The sequence below is a fragment of the Neophocaena asiaeorientalis genome, unplaced genomic scaffold (genome assembly GCF_003031525.2).
Source record: "Neophocaena asiaeorientalis asiaeorientalis breed wild unplaced genomic scaffold, Neophocaena_asiaeorientalis_V1.1 scaffold251, whole genome shotgun sequence".
Taxonomy (NCBI): domain Eukaryota; kingdom Metazoa; phylum Chordata; class Mammalia; order Artiodactyla; family Phocoenidae; genus Neophocaena; species Neophocaena asiaeorientalis.
Window position 1 is genome coordinate 6,519,470 of NW_020173377.1, and position 18,314 is coordinate 6,537,783.

The 18,314-nt window shown below is 50.6% G+C and overlaps 1 protein-coding gene across 1 annotated transcript in view; it reads right to left on the reverse strand.

The window, feature by feature from the left end:
- The window catches only part of FAM107A (family with sequence similarity 107 member A), an 81,172-nt gene that overhangs the window by 61,850 nt on the left and 1,008 nt on the right, over positions 1 to 18,314 (reverse strand). The gene's annotated exons all lie outside the window — the stretch shown is intronic.

An 18,314-nucleotide genomic window follows, 5' to 3' on the forward strand; every position in this document is an offset into this window, starting at 1 on the left:
AGCAAGACCTGGCCCCAGATCCCATTACGCCAGGGGAGATCGCGTTTCCCCCGATCTGGCGCCATGAGCAGGGCAGAGAAGCGGGCAGGCAGCCACTTCCCTGGCTATTCAAGTAGAAAATTACAGGTGCCCAGAATAGCCTGGGCATTCTTTTATTTATGAATAAGCAGTGAGTCCGTGGAGCTGGAATGGGGGCTTACATGCGTTTTTTCCACTGGCCACGTTCCTGAGATCTGCAGGGTTCCCTAGCTCTCTCAGGGGACTCTCTCACGAGCTGGGGGAACTGGCAGGATTGGGCTGTTTTCAGGACACGGTCATGGGAAAAGGAGAGACCACCATGTCCTTCTTGCTTCTTGCTGTGTGACCTTGGGCAAATGGCTTAGCCCTTCTGGGACTTCATTTCTTCTGTAAAATGGGGTGAGTCCTAAACTTACAGAAATGTTTTACTTTCTTCTGAGCATAAAATTAACACTTGCTCATTGTCAACAATGTAGAAAGTGCAAAAAAAAAAAACTACCACACACAATGACCATTGTATCCCATCACCCCTAATTAAGATAATCAGGGTTAACATTTGGTATATAACCTTCCAGTCTTTATTTCTATGCATATATAAAAAAATGATGGGTAGAGCCCAATCCCTGAGCCCCTGTGCTCTAGAAATGGGACCCTCACTTACAGTCAACAAATATTAGTCAAACAGCATTTATTGAGCTCTGCCCCAGTCATGGGGTGGCTTAGAAGCAGCTTACCTCAACACCCCCCGATGTTCTGTTCTACAACCCTCTGCAGACAACCCCCAAGCCCAAGCCACCTGCGGGGCTGGTGGGAGGGAAAGCCATTTTGCAGGACTCAGACACAGATGTGAGGCCTGGAGTCTCCTGGCAGGACATCCCCCAAGCCTGATGCACAGACAGGCTGGCCTGGGCCTGGCTTGTTGACCCCTGACTCTCCTCCCTGGTGGGTCAGTGTGGGAAGTTGCTGCCCTCTCCCGGGGCTGTGTCTTGACTAGTTAATATGTGAGGCGCTGAGAAATGGCACCTGACACGCGGTCAGTATATCTTAGCTGCCTCTATGACTATTACATTGTTATTATTCCTAGTTGGGAGCTAGACAGCCTGAGGCCGTTCCCTTGTGGACACTGATTTGTACTGATCTTGAGGAAACAGCAGCTGAATCACTTGCAGGATGGAAGTCACGACAGCACTAATGACAGCCACAGCACTGGGCGCCAGATGCTCTGTGGAATAATCTCACTTGCTGCCTACAGACACCACACTCAATGGCTATCTCTAGTCCCCGTTCACGGATGAGGAGACTAAGGCTCAGAGGTGTTAAGTAACTCTCCCAAGGCCACACAGCTGGCAGGTGGCAAACAGGGACTTTATCCCAGGTTTGTCCAATGCAGGATCCCTCATCCAGGAGGCTCAGTCTGTTGGGGTGAGGAGGTCCTGGTCCCTGCCCCCAGGAGCTCACCGCCTGGTGGCAGAAGCCCCAGTTTGGAACTTTCAAGTTCCTTGAGTTTGCTGAGGGTTAGGGGGAGAAAGCTGTGGTCTCTGCATCTAGGCTGCCTTTGTGTAGATCCCTACTCTGACATCTCCTAGCTCTGTCACCCGTTTAGGTGTGGGGCATAGTAAGTGCTCAGTAAATCCAACTGCTAATAAGTTATCACTGATATTGTTCCCAGAGGACTTACTGAAATTCCAAGGGCCCCGAGTGGCAGGCAGAACTGTGGCTCCTTTAGCTCAAGGAAACTTGGGCCTTTGCCCAGCATTTGGGCTTGGTTGCTTTGTGCCAGATAATGCTGTCCTCAGTCTGGGCTGCTGCATACACGAGCCCCAAAGCGAAAAGAGGTGGCTGAACAGCATGTGGCTCTGCCCAGAGACCCCCAACATCCACTCCACCCACTCTACTTCCCCCTCCTGGTCTGAGATCAGCAGAACTTTGACAACCAACCTTGTACTCCCAGAGAGTGTGCTGCTCTGAGCAGCTAGAGGGGCAGCTAGTGTGGTTTCAACAGGACCAGCCAGGCCATGATAACATTTGCCCACCCGGATCAGGCAGATGCTCTTCAGCCAGGCAGGTCTTAACTTTCTGCAGCCTCTCTTTATGGGCGGGTACCTGGTAGAAACTCAGCCCAGAGAGCCATGACAGGTTGATCTAGAGAAGCGAGGGAACTGCTGCTTCAGGGCTTGCTTCCTGGCTCTGGGAAGCACTGCCACACTGGGCAGTGATGCTGGGGCCAGTCCACGGCTCAGAGAGTGGGCTTTGAGACGGCCGCCTGCCTGGGTCTGATTCCTAGGTTCACTGCTGACCTGCTGTGTGACCTTGAGCCGGGCACCTAACCTCTCTGAGCTCAGTTTCCCATCTGTAAAATGGGGATAACAGTAATGCCGACTTCATGGGGTTGTTGTGAGATGGTACCTGGCACATAATAATTACTAATTAAATGGGATATTACTTCCATGAAATGAAGTTGTTTAAAGCTCTATGGGTCCCAGTTGCCAAACTGCTCTGTATGAGAATGAACAACATTCTGCAGATTATATTTTCTGCAGCTGAGATTCTTGTCTCTGGGAAATGTTGTCCCTTGAAGACCTGACATGGCCATGCTCCCTCTTCTTAGAGAGTCTGCACATCCTCATGTACACACAGCATTTTGTACCCTACTTCACAGAAACCCACCCTTGGGCCTAAAAGTGGAATTTATCAGAAGGAAAGGATAAATGGTATGCACCAAAATACATCTAATAGGATGTGGTAGTACAAAAATAAATACCCCCAAATCAAGGACGGGTCAGGCACATTGCAGCAGGTCCCTTTTAGCAGAACACGACGAACCCATGAGAAAGGAACTGACAGGAAAGGACGGGCGTGATCTATTGTGCAGTCTGGACAGCAAGTCCTAAGAGATCTTGCTTATAACACAGGTGACAACGTGGGCTACAGAGTCTGAAAGGATTCGCACCACGTGTCCGCAGTAGTTATACTGGACAGAAGAATAATGGGTGATTTTCTTTGTCTTTTCTGTACTTTATGATTTTTCTATAATACAGTATTTGAGTAATAAATAAGAAAAATTTTAAATTAGAGGAGCAAAGTCCACTATTTAAAGTGATAAAGATGGAGTGCTGTGGAAAGTTTGGAACATAAAGACAACTAAAAACCCCAATTCAAGTATTTCCTTCCCCTCATGTTTACTATCACCCATCTTTATGCACTGCTGGGAGTCAGGTTTATCTGACTGCACTAGCAGCCGTGTGCAGTCTGTTCCCCATAGGAAGCACATCTGCTTGACCCTCCTCTGACTCCTCGGCCATCCGTGGAGCACAGGGGTCCGTTTCTGTTGCTCTCCCCCCTCCCCCCATCACCGCCTCCACCCCTGGGCTTCAGTTATCTCTTCGGAGGACACATACTGCTGATGGTGGCAGCTCCACATCGCCAGCCCGGGGGAGCCGACCGACTCTGATCCGATAAAATAACGCAACAGAAATAGTAGCCCTTTGTTGAGCCCTTACAGTATGCCAAGTGCTGTGTTCTGTAGGTTCTGTTATGAACCCATTTCACATGTGGGAAAGCTGAGGTCAAGGAGGTAGTCAGGGTCACAAAGCTAGTGAGCAGGGCAGCCAGGAATCAGCCGAGGTTCTCCTGTTTCCATGGCCCAGGCCCCTAATGCGGCACTAATACTGTCTCTACCAGGCTAACCTCAGACTTCCACGCCCGGCTCCTTGGCCTGCTTCCCCAGGCCTGTCACCCTGTGGCCTCCACCGTCCTTGCTCCTACAGCACTCACCCCTGCCCTGGCCCTACCCAGCTTCTGCCTCTGTCTCTTCACCTGGAACCTTGTCACCCTCCCCTTGGCCCGGCTCACTCCTCCAGGGCTCTGTTTAGACAGCACTTTCTCTGGGAAGCCTCCCCAGATGCCCTTGCCCCACCTCCCAGGGTTGGGCGCCCTCAGGCCATTCCCTCCCTGTGAGGGGGTAAACTTGGAGGAGGCCTGCTCTCTGCAGGAGACTGTCCTTACACTGCCCTCCCAAGGAGCCTGGCCTCCCATGGCTGCCACGTCCTTGCCCTGGGACACTGGAGCCTTTGCAGGGCAGAAGGCAGGAAGCTTCAGCCCTTATGGCCAGTCCAAGGTCTGCATGTCACATCTGACCCAGACAGCCTTCTGGCTCAGCTCCTGCAGGTGTCTGCTGCCCCTGGGATGCAGGCCTGGGCTCACACTGCCAGTGGGCAGGACTGGGCCAGCAAGGTCACCCTGAGACATTTCTCTCTCTCTCTACAATGATCATCTGGGTGAGGCATCTCCGGAAAAACTGCCACTGGAACTTTCCACTGACTCTGGCCTGGCTCTGGAACAGCAGGATTCAGAGAGGGAGCCCGTGGTCATTTCAGGCCCGAGTGCCTCACCTGCTCGGGCCCAGACTAGACCCACAGAGAGGAGATGTCTGTAGCACACGGGTTCAAAGTAATTCCAGTGCCACCAGGCCCTGGCTGTGGGATTTTGGAGCCCTGCTTAGGATACTTTTTGCGTCAGTGTATGAGTGGATTGGCCTGCAATTTACTTTTCTTTTACTGTCCTTATTGAACTTTGATATCAAAATTATTTTACCATAAAATGAAGTGGGGTGTGTACCCTCATGGGGTTTTTTTGTGTGTGTGTATTTTTTTTTTACACTAAAAGACATTTCAAAAGCTCAAACATACTTAAAAACTTTTCAGATAACTAAAAAGTTGTAGATTTTGAAACGATCACTATTTATCAAAGACGCATTTTTAAAGAGGAAAAACTGAAGGAGGCAAGAATATACAATGGACACGAGCAAGACAGCCGCCTTACTAAGTAGTGCTGGGAAAACTGGACAGCCACATGCAGAACAGAGACCAGAATATTCCCTCATACCACAAACACAAATAAACTCAAAATGAACTAGAGACCCAAAAGTAAGACCTAAACCACAAAACTCCCAGGAGAGAACACAGTCAGAACACCACCTGACACAACCACAGCAATATTCCCCTGGTCTCCCAAGGCAAAAGCGAAAACAAACCAGTTACACCGAACCAAACTCAAAAGCCCCTGCACAGCAAAGGAAATCATCAACAAAACGAACACAACCCACTGAAAGGGAGAAAATACCCACAAACGACATGACCAACAAGGGGTCAGCATCTAAAACGTACAACAGTTCATACAACTCAACACCCAAAAAGCAAACAACCCAGGCAAATAATGAACAGAAGACCTAAACATTCTTTTCCAGAGACAATACACAGCTAGCCAATGGGCACATGAAGAGACTCTCAACATCACTAAACATCAGAGAAATGCAAATCAAAAGCACAATGAGATAACACCCCACACCTGCCAGAATGGCCATCATCAAAAAGTCAGCAAGTAACAAATGTGGGCGAGGATGTGGAGGAAGGCGAACCCTCCCCTCATACACTGTTGGTAGAAATGTAAATTGGTTCAGCCATTATGGAAGACAGCATGGAGGCTCCTCAAAACTAAAAATATAACAACTGTGTGATTGAGCAACCCCGCTCCTGGCTGTATATCTGGAAAAAATGAAGACACGAATTCGAAAAGGTAAATGCACCCCAATGTTCATAGCAGCACCATTTACAATAGCCTGTAGATGGGAGCAACCTAAGTACTCATCAACAGACACATGGATTACGGTGTGGGGTATATATACACAATGGAATAGTTCTCAGCTGTAAAAAAGAATGCAGTTCAGCAATTTGCAGCAACGTGGATGGACCTAGAGAGCACCACGCTTAGTGAAATAAGTCAGATGGAAAAAGACAAATGCTTTGGGCTTCCCTGGTGGTGCAGACGTTAAGAATCCGCCTGCCAGTGCAGGAGACATAGGTTCAAGCCCTGGTCCGGGAAGATCCCACATGCCGCAGAGCAACTAAGCCCGTGCGCCACAACTACTGAGCCTGTGCTCTAGAGCCGGCGAGCCACAACTACTCAAGTCCGTGTGCCTAGGGCCCGTGCTCCGCAACAGGAGAAGCCACTGCAACGAGAAGCCTGCGCACCACAACGAAGAGTAGCATCCGTGTGCCTAGGGCCAGTGCTCCGCAACAGGAGAAGCCACTGCAACGAGAAGCCTGCGCACCACAACGAAGAGTAGCCCCGGCTCGCTACAACCGGAGAAAAGCCCTCGTTCGGCAATGAAAACCCAACACAGCCAAAAATAAAATTAAACAAAAAGACAAACACGATAATGTCACTTATATGTGGAATCTAAAAAATAAATGTATATAGCAAAACAGATAACAGACTCACAGATGCAAAAAACCAACTAGTGATTACCAGTGGGGAGAGGGAAGGAGGGAGGGCGGTGGGCTACACCCCGCAGGCCTGCAAGCCTTGTAGTTGGCCAGCCTCCAGAGCGCGAAGAAAGAGCCTGGAGACAGTGACAGAGACATCAAAGGCTTATTGTGTAGGGGGTCTTACATGTCTGAAGCAAAAGGTCCTGGAGCCACACTCCAGCCCGTAACGCACGCAGTCAGGTCACGGCAGCCATCTTTACTATTCAGGGAAGAAGGCGGCTCACATTTATAGGGGAATTGACGGTCAGGTTAGTTCATCAGTTACCAGGGAAACCAGCAGCTGGGACATATCCCGCACAGCCCCTCGGGTTAACGAGCATCACTAGGGCAGATGTTTCCCTGTAATAAGCTAGCAGGAGGAGCCGTTCTGGCCTAAAGATTAGATCAATCACGAGCTAAGCACGTTCACGTGAGCGGTGTAGGTGAAGCCGGGACTGGTCGAGCAGGGGATGCACAGAGAGCAAGAGAACAGCCATCTCGAGTGGTCTGACCGTACACTCCACCCCTACATACCCTGCACGACCCTTACCACCTTGGCCTTCCTCCTACAATCCCTGGGGCCGGGTATGTAGAGGTGCAATGCAGCCAAATACAAAACAAATACAAAACAAATGCAATACAGAGTCCAAGGGGTGGGCAGACTTTGGAGCCAAGCGCTTACTGAGTCAAGTTTTCATGCAAGTCCAAAGGAGGATGACAGCGGCATCTCGCTGTAGACCCAGCAATCATGGCAGTGAGGTCACCACTGTCGCCCAGTTGCTCAGACTAGGGACAAAATGTAAGATGTGTAAGAGGTGCGATACAGGGAAGATCAAGACCATGAAGCAAAATACAAGCAGTAGCAGCAGCATTCTGAGATAACACCAACCCTGCCAGTGGTTTTGTCCTGGCCTACGGTTCCATACCGCCTGTCCACCCTCAGGTCCCATAGCCGGCGCCAGATACCGAAGCGGTGGTAAAATGACTGACCACGGGGTTGATATAACGTTGCCTTTCTCCCGTAGGGGGCTCAGATTAATTACCTTAGTAGTCTTATTTGTGGCCGGGGTAGAAGACAGGTGAAATCTGTTAAGTCCCTTTCTAATCTTACTCCCCACGGGGCAGCAAACCCAAACCACCAGGGGTTTACCTGCCCATCCCAGGGCCATTTTATGTATTCGCCTGGGGGTAGATCCTGCAGCAAGGGCAGACACTGGGACGATTGCTCCTGGGATGTGTCCACGTGTGGAGAGAGCGGGTTTCCCATCTCAGCTGTTGTTTAAGCAGTACATTCATCCTTTCAATTAGCCCAGCAGCAGTGGGGTTGTAGGGTAGGTGGCAATGCCAGCATATGTCACTTTTATTGGCTCGTGCCTGAACTTCATGGATGGTAAAGTAGGTTTCTTGGTCACTATCAGTGTCCATGGGGGTCCTTTATATCGAGCACAGCTGTTCTAGACCCCCAATGGTGGGTTTGGGGCATTGCTCGACGACTTGGGTAGACCTTTTGTAACGTCTCCCACCTGTTGTAACACATCACAGATGGCGTATAGCTGTTGTTCCATTATACTGTATCATTGCTCTGCCCCTTCCACAGGTGGGACCAGGAGCCCAACAGTACTCTTATTATTTTGCCATTGTCACAGGCCCCAACCAACCCCTTTGGGGTAACTGGCCACGTCCAATTCACAAGCCTATCCCTGAGTTAATATCCCTAAAGCTTGTGACTGTAGTTGTTTAGGGGTGGTGGGTTGGGAGTATGCTTGTCTTACCCAACCAAATAACACCCAAATATCTGATAGATAACCCAGGTCCTTGGGTTTTGTCTGTATGTACCAGCCATCCCTCGTGCAGTCAGATGAGCCACGAGTATGGGGCTGCTACTTTTAAACTGGAAAGAGACTCTGAGGTTAATAGGAGATCATCACTATGATGGAAGAGAAAGACATTTCCCGTGGTGGTCAGCTGCCACAGGGCCCTACAGGCTAGTGGACTGCCTCCTGGGGATCACCCCCCGCAACTTCCCGTACCCTGTCTTTATTTCCCCACATCTCGGGTGCTCACGGGAATTGCCTCGGTTCCCTGGCTGGCTCACCAATCGTTGGGCTGCACCTCGCAGGCCTTCAAGCCTTGTAGTTGCCCAGCCTTGAGACCCAAGAAAGAGCCCAGCGACAGTGACAGAGACATCAAAGGCTTCTCGGGTAGGGGATCTTACACGTCTGAAGCCAAAGGCCCTGGAGCGATGCCCCACCATGTTCGGCAGGTGGGCAGGCCATGGCCACCATCTCCTTCCCTCATTTGCTATTGTCTAGATGACTTTGTATAAAACCAAACTGATGAATAGCTTTAAAGTTTAATAGAACTCCCCTATAAAACTGATGGGCTGATGGTGTCTTTGTGGAAGATTAACTCATGATTTAATTTCTTTAAGTGTTATTAACTATTCAGGTTTTTTATTTCTCCTTAAGCCAATTTTGTTCAACAATATGTTTTAGATGTTTCTAGAAAGTTTAAAAATGTACGGGCATAAAGTCAGCCATATCATTCTCTACTGTCTTTTTTAAAGAACCAGCTTTTGGCCGTATTGATCTTCATTATCATATATTTGTTCTCCACTTCTTTAGTTTCTGCTCTTATTTTTATTTTCTCGTTACTTCCACGTTCTCTGGATTGGTTCTGTTGTTATTTCACCAACTTCTTAACTTTGACATTTAGCTCATTAAATACCAGCCTTCTTTTCTGTCTGCACTTAAAACTATAAACTTCCCCTTCAATTCTATTTTACCTGCATCCCACACATTTTGATATATAGTATTTTCATTATCGTTCAGGTCTAAAGATGTTGTAGATGTGTACTCTGATGCGTATGATTCTTTGGTATCTGGACTTTTTTTGTAATCTAGAATGTGGTCAATGTTTGTAAATGCTCATGAGTGCTTGAAAAAAATTTATAGCTTTCTAAATATATCTTTTAAACCAAACTTGCTGTTTTTTAAAAGGAAAGCAATAATGAGATACCAGACCCGGGGTCTTCCCAGGTAATGGCTGACTGCTTTTTTCTTTAGCTAGTGGTTAGATACACGAGTGTTTGTGGGTCATGCTTTGTTATACCTCATATATGCATGTTTTCCAAATAATCTTTTGCTGTTACTTAATATTTAATCAAAATGATTTTTAAAACTTAACAATTATAATAAAAAATTTTGTTGACCTATCCAAAATTCATCTCTGAGGAAGAATGTGACAGATATTATGCAAGGACCAGTTCATTCCATACAATCTTCCCAGGAAAGACCGAATCCAGTTATATAAAAGGACCCAAGAGGGATTCTGGAAGAAAGAAAAGAACTAATCTCAGGTGTGACCTCACCTGGGGACTCCTGAGGGCAAGGGCTGAGGCTGGGTGTTCTCGGGAAGGTCCTGCTTGAAAGAACTCCCAGGCCTAAGGATTTAGAGTATATGGGTATGGTTCCCCAAACAGGGGCTTCTAAACATAGGAAGGCCGTGGCTCCCAGATCAGGCCTGGCTGGGCCAACTGATGTGATGCGCTGAGATGAGCAAGGCCATGTGCCACACTTGCTCTTGTCGCGATGTTCCTGGAAGTGGGGGCTCCCAGGACACTCCTCCCTGCAAGCCTGAGAGTTTCTTCTTGATCCCCTCATGGAGTTTGAGCACCAATGCAAGTCCCAAGCTTGCTGGGTGTCAGAAACTACATCTCCATCGTTTTGAGGTCCTGCTCTTTCTTCCTCTGCTCCAGGGCTGTTAGAGGTAGAGGGCTTATGGTGGTAGGAGAGGGGTGCTAAGACATCAGGAGGAGGCAGTGGTCCCTGGGGCCATCTCCATGTTCACATCCAACCGTAGTATGGTAGACGGTACAATTTGAATTTTCAATTTTCTGGCAGTGGATGGCGAAGGCCTGTGTCAAGGGCTCCTTTTTCTAATTCTTGTTGGTCAACCATTCAGCGCGGCCTGTACTCTCTGTCTCCCTGGGCCGACCATGGCCCTGGGACTGGGCTGGGCTCTCCTTCATACCCCAGGCCTGAGGCAGCCTCTGGCTCAGAGTGGATACTCAGGAAATATTCGTGAGTTCCCTGGATGGTAGCTATGGATTCATTTATTCATTCATTCATTCACTCATGCCTAGTGTATGTCACCTAGCAACCAGAGGTAGTGACGGAAGGTTCCTGCCCTCATGGAGCTGACATGCTGCTTGGGAAAGCCTGATATGAAACAGTTAAAGAAATAGCCAAGTGTAAGTTCTGTGAAGCGACTGTAGGACTGGGGACCACGATAGGGGTAGTTTAGCTGGAGGGGTCAGGGACAGCCTCTGTGAGATGAAACCTGAAGGAGGTGGAGGGAACAGCAGAGACAGAGGCTCTGAGGTGGGGAAGAGCTTGGCTTGTTGGAGAAACATGTGCAGTGCAGTCTGGCTGAAGCGGAGTGAGTGAGAGCGGGTGTCTCAGGAGGCCAGGCCGGAGTGAGCCCACAGAGGGCCCAGTGGTTGTGGATTTCCCTGTAACTGCTCATGAAGAGTTTTGCTCAGGAGAACAGAGGATCAGATTCTGAATCAAAATAGATTGCTCTGGGTCTCCCACGTGGGAAGCCACTGCAATGAATGGGTTCTAAAATGAACTGCAGTCCCTGGAAGAGCAGCCAGGAGAGAATGAACAGGCTCCAGCTAGAGTGACATGTAACTTCAGGTGGCTAAGAAGAGGTCCAGGGGTCCAGTGAGGTGAGGGTCACAGTTATGGGTTGAATTGTGTCCCCCCAAAAGATATGTTGAAACCCTAGCTCCTGTACCTGTGAATGTCATCTTATTTGGAAACGGGGTCTTTGAAGATATAATCAAGTTAAAATGAGGGTGGGCCCTGAGCTGATACAACTAGTGTCCTTTCAGGAAGAGGAGAAGAGACACAGACAGACACACGAGGAGAACGTCGTGTGACAACGGCAGCAGACTCTGGAGTGATGCATCTACCAGCCAAGGAATGACAGGGATCGCCGGCCACACCTGAGGCCAAAAGGCAGAGAACAGAGTCTCCTCCAGAGCCTTCAGAGGAAGCACGGCTCTGCCGACACCTTGATTTCAGGCTTCCAGCCTCCAGGACTGTGAGAGAACACATTTCTGTTGTTTTCAGCCACCCAGCCCTAGGAAACCAACACGTCACTTCCCAGTGCCTGGTTGTGATTAGAGTCTCCATGGGACCCTTACAAATGCTGACCTGATGGCAGGACTCCCCATGAATGTTTGCCCCATCGTACACCCCAAAATGCCCCTAAAGTGTTCCCAAGAGCTCAAGTGCATAAGGAACGCCTGGGGGGTGATCCCTCAAAACAGCAGGCACCTCCTGGTTTCTGGCTGAGTTCCACAGGTTCTGGGTATGACATCCCTTGTGGGATGCCCCCGGGCCCGTCCTGAGTTTCCTTGGGAGCAGGATGTCACCAAGTCCAAGCCAGCCTCTCTTAGCTTCCCTGGGGCAGCCTCGCTGATTGTTTTTGGCTCCCCTGGGACTTTAGATGAAGAAGAAAAGCTCCAGCTCCTTGCCCTTTCCCTCTGCCCCAGGCCTGAGATCTGATCTCTCACTTGAACAAAGCCCCTTGTTCATGTCAGCTTGGGAGACACAGTGTTCTGAAAACAGATCCCTGGGCCCCAGCGAGGGAGCTGCTTCTGGGCTTCTGCCTTCTCAAAAGCTGCCTTTTGATTTGGTCCCTCCTGCCCCACCTCCAAGCCTTTTCACCGTGGAAATTAAACTCTTCTGAACTTTAAGGCCCTTCTGCTGCTGCTCCCAGCGGGACTGGAGCCACCACCGGCCAGTAACTCTACCCGCAAGGTGAAGATTTATTCTGGTTGGAGGCGCAGTTTCATCCTGACGCGCAAAAAAACAAGTCGAGGAGAACGTGGGCTGAAGAGCCAGAGGACCTGGGTTCAAGTCCCAGCTCTGGCGCTTGCTGGCTGTATGAACGTGAGCACAAGAGTGAATTCACCCTCCCTGTATCTGGATCTTTGCCTTGGTGAAATAAGGGCATCCATACCTCCGTTGTGAGGATTCTGTGGGAGCTCAGTTATTGGAAGGCTTTCTTATTTTTCTTCAGGAAGTGCCTGTTGTACAGATGAGAAGTTTGGAGGCCTGAGAGGAATTGGGACTCCGTAGGCTTCTGAACCATTCGGGGTGGGTTCAGTCCCTCCTGCAGGCGTAGACCAAGGCCCAGCTGTGCTGTGTGAAGTTTTCGCAAGCCCTTAGCTTTGGTGCATGTGGGAGGGATCTAAAGGCCAGCCAGGCGCTTCCCTGACTGCTCCCCTCTCTTTGCGACCCCCCTCCTGTGCCCTGGGTCCTCTGTGTTCCTTCCCCTCATCAGAGCACCCAGCACCGGCCCTGTCATTGCTCGTTACTCATTTCTCTCCTGCTGGGTTGTGAACCCCTAGGGCAGGGCCTGAGTCCTGTTCACTGGTCTGTCTCTGGTGCCTGGGACCCTGGGATCCAGTAGGTGCCCAGTCAACATTTGTTGAGTGAATGATGAACAATCAATGAGGGATTTTGCATTTGGCCAGGAAACTGTGCAGGTGGAAGGTCTGTGTGTGTGTGTGTGTGTGTGCGCGTGTGTGTGTGCGTGTGTGTGTGTGGTGGGCAGGTGGAAGTGGGGTGGGGAATCCGGGAATTTGGGTCAGAGCATTAAAACCATTGGAAGGAAAGGAGGGGACGTGTGGGAAGAGTGGAGGGACCCAGGTCATGTCCTTCCCACTAGCCCAAGGTTCTGTGTGGATCCTCCGTGAGCTTGGCGCTCAACCCCACCCTCAAGTCACTTCCATGAGGACCCAGACTCCCTCTCTCCTTCCCTTCCTTCCTCAGTTTGTTGAGCATCTACTATGTGCTAGGTACTGGGGACACAGTGGGGAGTCAAACATTACACTCAATCTCCCTTCCCTCAGGGATAAATCATAGAACTAAGTATGAAATTGCAACAGTGGTCAGCGCAGTAGAGAGAGATTTGAGAGCCTAATGGGTTTGTCCTAGTCCACAGGAGAGCGGTGGTGCAATGGGGTCCCTGTAGGAGCTTTATTCTCTTCTGATCTCCATGGCCCCTTCCCAGCTACCCCTGCTAATCCTCCAGATTTAGTAAAACATGCAGACCTAGTTATGCAAACACAGCTCTGAGACAAGCTTGCCCCTTTCCTTGCTTATCTAAGCCCCTTGTCCTGTGTAGACATTTGAGGTCCATGCAGGGAAGGCTTCCTAGAAGAAGGGTCACCTGAGCTGGCATCTTTCTTTCTTTCTCCTTCAATGTCTTCCCCACCCCAGCTGGACTTGCAGCCGTAAAGACACACAGGGAAAGTTTCGGTCTTGGAAAAGGTGATTGAAGGGCTTTAAGTGATGGCACTGTATAATTACAGCACTCCTGCCTCTAGGTAGACCTAACCAGGGCCTGTACACAAACCTCCAACGGCAGAGGGGAGACGGATTTCCATCCCTACGAACCCATACACTCATTGCTTTTGTGCAGTGCCCAGCCCAACCTGTATATCTGTTCAGGCAATTCTTGAACCCAGCTTGGGGAAGCCAGGGGCAGAGGAAAATTAAAGCTCCATTAGGTGGCCCTGGGGGACAGGAAAACTGTGCCCTTTTCCTGCTTCCAAAGGTCACTCCGCCTGCCTTCAAATGCCCCTTTCTGCTGCCCAGAACGATGAATCCTTGAGTGTCGCTCATCCATGACATGGGCATGGCAGCCTCTGCCTTGCTGGGCTGGGAGGGCTGAAGGGAAGCATGTGAAAGCACCCAGCGTAGGGGCTGGCAGGTCGGTGCTCAGAAACTGCTATCCCTCCGCCTCATCTTCCTTCACACCTTGTGATGGAATGTCTGTCAGGCTTGCAGTCGGAACTCAGCACACACCGGCCCTCAGAACACTTACAAGAGCAGGTGGGCAGGTGCTGGACCCGGAACTCAGGGAAGGGCTGGATGTGTGGATAGCAGTTGGGAGCGCCTTCCAGGCAGCTGCTGGTGTGAGTGGAGCCTGAGAGGCTGGAGGGATGCTGGGAGGTGAGGGCTCAGCGAGGAGCAGACCTCTGTTTTGGTGGGGGTGAGGAGAGGGCCTCCCGACAACCTTCTCCTCTTGTCCTCAAGCCTCCCATTCTGAGTCCTTTGGGAAGCCAGTGGTGGACTCCCTGTGGTGCTGAGGAGTCGGCCGCCTGGCCTCCTCCCCACTCAGAGAAGCAGTCTGAGGCGGTGGGCAGAGAGGGGGCGATGGGTTAGTGCGGATGGCAAGGGCCTCCTAACACGGTCCCCCTGCCCTGCTCAGCTGGGGGCTGGTGAGCAGGAACCCTCCCTGGGGCCGGGGCTGGGGGGACCCCTCCATCACTGGTGGGGATAATTGTTTGGGGAGCCAGTGGAGCCCTGCCAGATATGTGCCTTTTGGGCTCTGTAAGAACGAACACTCCCTTCCAGGCCATTTGTAAAATTTAGCCATCTCTCCCATATTTTTTCCTTTTTGCTTCAGCCAAGGAAACTTTCTTCTAATGAAGATGAATGCAAAGCACTGAGCATCTTGGCAAACATCAACAGAGTCGTTCAGGGAAGTGAAAACCCTGGGTGGTGCTGAGTTTGGAGAAATACTTCAGAGAGTGCTAAGTGTTCTAGCCCTCAAGGGGTGTCTGAGACCCGTGGGAGTTGCTTTTCCTGGACCCCTTGATGCCCAAGGACCTGCCACCTCACTGTCGCAAGGACTTAAAACAAGGCTCCATCCAGGACATGTTGCCTGCACTCATCTCTCTAGAATCAATGCATGCCCAACTGGCCAATGTTTGCAGCTTCTGGAATGTTCCAAACAGTTAGATACAGTGCTTCCATGTATTGAAAATGCCTTCATTTGATCCTTGCAAAAATCCTGAGTGTGGCTTGGGTACCTACTTTGTAGATTAAAAAATGCTGAGTTCAAGGGAAGTTCATAACTTGCCCAGGATGAAGAGAAGCAGCAATGTCTGTGTTTTGACTCTTGGTCCAGCACTCTTTCTGCCTCACCCTCAGACTTTCCAATTTCTTCCCATTCTCTCTGTTTACACCATGGTCAGAGACACCACCATCACCTCTCCCTCTGGGTGGGGCATTATGATCAAATGCCCAGCATCCATCTTCCCCTCTCACATTGAGTTTTGGGGGGATGACATTAGGGGATTGATCTCCAGCCCCAAGGGGTCTCTGGTTGGCTTCAACCAATCATATGGTCCCACTTCCATCATTTCCCAGCATCATTTCCCAATCCTATGGTCCCACTTCCATCAGGATTCCAGGCGAAGCCAATGCCCTTGGCATTCCCCAGGGGAAGAGGGCTGCTTTAGGAATGGGCATGTGACAATTTGAGACAATGAAATTCAAGAAAACCTTGGCTGTGGGTTTCTAGAAAAAGTCCTGGAGACATTACTGAGCCATCGGATTTCCACTTAGGGAACCCAATACCTTTCCTTATTGTTTCGACCAGGTGGGGTTGGGTTTTCCACTCCTTGCAGCAGACAGCATTGTAAGTGAAATCCAAGTTATGGGGATTTCAGCAGCCATCTCCAACCTGGAGTCCTCACACCCAGTCCCTATGCTGCAGCTGGAGATGGTCTTGACGCTCATCTGACCAGTCAGCCCCGTCTCTACTGTCACATGGGCTGTTCCCACCTATCATTATTTGCCTGCCTGTCGGTCTCCCCAACTAACAGAGAAGGCTGTGAGGGCAGGGACCATCCCTTTCCATCCCTGGCTCAGTTCCCAGTACAGGGCAGCAGGTACCCACTTAATAGTCTACTGTGGAAGGCTGGGGCCGGAGAGAATGAAGATGCAGTGGATAGAGTTAGGTACCAGGAGAGAGTGCATTTAGTGGGCAGGAGTCATCTCCAAGGTGCAGCTCCGTCCCCTCTTCATGGTGCTGGGGAAGGAGCTCCATGGCCTCTCTGGAGCTGCCAGGCATTGCAGAAATGCCCTGGTCCTGGCTGCATGACCCTGTGCAAGTCCTTCCTCTCTCTGGCCTCAGTCTTCCCAGCTGTTCAACGGGGAGGGGATTGGGCCACATCACCAAGGGTTTTCCAGAGCTGTTATGTTGTGACTGTGATTAAGCCATAACTATGGGAGGGGGTCTGGGGATCTCCTGAGGACACTCGGGTGAACTTTATGGGACAAGCCAGTGGGAGAATAAATGCATGGATTTATGCATGGATGAGGATTATATTCCACATAGCAGGCCTGTTACACATCACACAAAGACCAGTGGGGCTGCTGCTTCCAGAAAGAGAGAGAGAGGTGGGCATGTTGGGGGTTGGGTGGGGTTGGTCCACAGATGGAGGACTCTCCAGAGGGGGCCTGGCCTGGGCTTGCTCACAGCCTTTGCTCCAGGCTGGCTCACCACTGACCAGCTGGGGGAAGCACGTTTGCTGGATTTCAGCTTTTACATCTGCCATTGGGTTTGATATTGATGCCCTCATTGGCTCAAAGGAAGAGTTGTGAGGCTCAGAAGAGGACGCAGGTACGAGAGGATCCAATTCAGGGAGAGACAACATGGACTGAGTGCCTGTTTTGTCCCAGGCATGACATCATTTAGGTTTTGCGATAATCTGAGGATTATTATCTTTTGTTTACTAAGGTAGAATCTGAGACTCAGAGAGGTGCGTTGACTTGTTCAAGGTTACAGAGGATGCGGAGGGACTGACTCAGGCCTGTCTGACTCTATAGATCCTGTTCCCAGTCATTGTACCCTGCTGCCTTCTCCCTGGGGGGGCTATCCCTGGGCAGGAGAAGGGCTTGGCCCAGGAATAGGTTTGGCTTTCAACCTGGGACGAGTTCTGACTGACCGGTATGGGAGTGGGATGCTGTGTTGAGGACTCTGAAGCCGTCTAGACTTAGTGGGAAAGTGTGCAGGGATGGATTGTGATGTCTGCCACGGATGAAGAAATAGGGAGAGGTAGTACATGAGCTATACTTTCCCATTCCTGGGCTAGACCTTGTTAGGGTCTTTTCTAGGCCTGGGAAGCTGGCTTGCAAGATGACTCCCTGCCTTCATATTCAGCACAGATAGGATCTAGAGGCTGAGCTCATTCTCCTCTGGGAGAGGAAGTGTGTTCCTGAAAGAGGGGATTGGCTGGGGCCAGGGCTCAAGGCTTGGCTGGGAAGGCAGCTCTGGGACTCCCAGGGACTGTGTCAGATCATTGACCTGCCCTGACGGCAGGTGACCCACACTTACCCCTGCAGGCAAGAGTGAGCATTCCAGAGGGGGGAAGCGAGGGCGGGGAGCGACGGCCCCAGAATATCAAGCTTTTAGGGTAAGGCTGCTGGGAATGCTGAGGGAAGGCAGGAGATTCCAGGCCTGACTGCACATGTGAAACAATGGGAGGTGGGAAGCAGAGGCCAGCACTAGGAGGTCCCTAGGGGTTATCTAGCCCAACACTCCCATTTTGCAAATGGAGAAACTGAGGTCCAGAGTGCTTCCTCCACGACGTCCACGATGTGTTTTTCTTCAAATTTAAAAAAATGTGGGATGGGCTAGGTTGGCAGAAAGTTTGGAGTCAAGCAGAAGGGAATTAAAGTCCTGCCCTTTGTCCCACTAGCTTGCATGACCCTGGCTAAGAAATCACGTCTTGCCTCTGAGCCTTAGTTCCCTGCCTTTAATGTAATAGGTCATCACGAGTTGGCTGAGGATTAGAGCCTCCGTGTATCGGGCCCTCTGGGTGTCAGGCAGCATAAGTACTTTACCGGCATTATCTCACGGAACCTCCCATGAGACGGGTACCAGCCCCACTTTACAGGTGAGAAGCTGGGATCCAGAGGGGCTTAGTTCCTCACCGCAGTTATTAGGAGGAAGAGCTGGGATCTGGGATCGCAGTCCCGGCCAGTGTAGGCTGTGAGTCTGTACCAGAATCCCCCGGGAGCCGGTGAGTAAACTCAGATTCCCCCTCCCTCCCCAGAGGCTCGGACCTGGGAGGTCTGGGTGTGCCCTGAGAAGGCGACTGTTAAACAAGCGCCCCCC